The sequence below is a fragment of the Vespa crabro genome, chromosome 22 (assembly GCF_910589235.1).
Source record: "Vespa crabro chromosome 22, iyVesCrab1.2, whole genome shotgun sequence".
Taxonomy (NCBI): Eukaryota; Metazoa; Arthropoda; class Insecta; order Hymenoptera; family Vespidae; genus Vespa; species Vespa crabro.
Window position 1 is genome coordinate 2488588 of NC_060976.1, and position 2500 is coordinate 2491087.

The 2500-nt window shown below is 23.2% G+C and overlaps 1 protein-coding gene across 6 annotated transcripts in view; it reads right to left on the reverse strand.

Moving 5' to 3' along the window:
- The window catches only part of LOC124431829 (tropomodulin), a 68043-nt gene that overhangs the window by 35124 nt on the left and 30419 nt on the right, over nucleotides 1-2500 (reverse strand). The gene's annotated exons all lie outside the window — the stretch shown is intronic.

The window sequence follows — 2500 nt, forward strand, 5'->3', positions numbered from 1 at the left end:
CACGCGAATAAGGACAAAGGATATCATTGTATAATATTTTTCTATCGTAGAATATCGTACGATTATTCTACTATTCGAATGAACAATTTGTATTTGAATTTTTTTTTCTTTTTTTTTTTTTTTTTTTTTTTTTTTTTTTTATATTTGAAAAATCTTCTTATTTATAAATAAAATATTACGTCTGTATCGTCTGTGTACATTAAAAATAAGTAACTTTGTTAATAGTATTTTTTGTTTTTTCTTTTCTTCTTCTTTTTTTTTTTTACATACATCGAAAATTTCGAAATGATTTATTATTGAACGACCAAATTCTTTTTTTATGTTTTTTTCTTTTTTCTTTGTTGAACATATTTCGAACTAAAGATCGTAATTTTTTTCCCTCTCTCTTTTTTTTTCTTTTTATATATATAAAATTTAATGGCACGTAGATCGATTTTCTTTAAAGACAAACACTAGTAAACAAACGGATAACTTTTTTAGAATAAAAATGATATCATTCTACAATCTTGGGAAGTGATGTCATCTTACTCGCGAACTCTACCGTTACGTGAACATGAGACAGATGATATGTATATATACATATATATATATATATTTATATATACTTGTATGTGTATACTTTTTCTTACTATAATTATTATTATTATTATTATTATTATTATTATTATTATTATTATTATTATTATTATTAATATAATTATTATTATTATTATTGGTATTATTACTATTCTCATTGTCATTTATTATAGATCTAGGAATAGAAGTGAATAATATGAAGATGACTAGAAGTCGCGCGAACAACGCAAAAGGAAAAAAAAGAAAAAAAAAAAAGAAAAAAAATGAAAAAGAAAAGAAAAGGGGTTGGGGGAAAAAAAAAGAAAAACAAAGAAAGAAAAGGAAAAGAAACAAGAGAAAAATGCTTAATTTCGTTATTTTCGTTTGGTCAAAACCGCTAAAAACAATTTGTTATTCCGTACAGGTTCTTTTTGTTTTTCTGTTTTTCTGTTTTTCTTTTTTTTTTTTTTTTCTTTTTCTTTTTCGTTAGCGTTACATAATCGACGTGACCAAACTGTACAAACTGATAACCGGTTTAAAATGAATTCTAATACATCTAAATACATCTATCTAACAACTGTCTTGATAAGTACCAACGAGTTTATATATAAGGAATCAAGTAGTTAATTAACTTTACGGTTTCTAACAAGTTGACGTAGTAACGTTTAATTATATACATGTATATAAATAAATATATATATATATATATATATGTTTTTTTTTTTTTTTTTTTTTTTTATATAACATTTCGACTCTCACTCGTAATAATTATTCGTATCGTCGTACCGTGAACGAATAGATGAATTAAAGAAAAGAAAAGAGAAAAGGAAAGAGAGAGAGAGAGAGAGAGAGAGAGAGAGAGAGAAAAGGAGAAGACGAAAAAAAAAAAATAACAAAGACAAGAAGGAGAAAACGAAAAAGAGAAAAGAAATGATTTTTGATTATATGTCGAACGATACTACGACGTATCGTCCTTTTAGATTTTCGATAGAAAATTCTTTTGTTGATGATAAATGAAAATCATCGCACGGTGAAAATGGCCATTGGAAATTTATTTATGTGAACGAGGTCGCAAGATTATAATTGGATCGAGAAGTAGGAAGAGAAAAGAAGAAGGGCAGAACGAAAGTTACGTTTCTCTTTCTCTCTCTTTCTCACTCACTCACTCTCTCTCTCTCTCTCTCTCTCTTTCTCTCTCTCTTTCTCTCTCTTTCTCTTTTTCTCTATTTATTTTATTTTTTTATTTTTTTGTTTTTTCGTTAAATGCAATCGCTAAATGTAATTACAATGAAGTATAACGATACTGATCTTGTGCGTGAGATATTATTTGATTCGAATCCAACATTGCGATGAACATTGTTATTCTAACGTAAGATATTTCTTACGTCCTTGAACTACTTACGATTATTATTTATTATTCTGTTCGATGAGAATAAAAAAATATATGTATATTATACGTAAATTCTTATCGATCGTAGAATAAGAATATTTTCTATATTTTTAAAATCGATAAAATTGATATGGATTATAATAGTATTGATTAAAATATTATATCTATAAAATATTAAAATATTATTATGTAAATCAAAATAATATAGATTTATCTATATCTTTAATATTTAATTCAAAATATATTATAGGATACGAATTTCTATTAAAAATATTTAATGGTAATAATAATAATAATAATAATAATAATAATAATAATAATGATAATAATAATAATAATAATAATTAATTAATTAATTTTTCTTAATTTTGTATTTAAACAAATGATCAATAGTACTTTTTTTTTCTTTTTTTTTTTTTTTAATTAAAAATGTTTAATATATCATATTTAAATAAATGGCAAACAGTATTGTATTTTTTGTTTTGTTTTTTTGGACATATTATATGGAAACAAATAATACCATACTTATCTTTAATATATATCACATTTTAATAT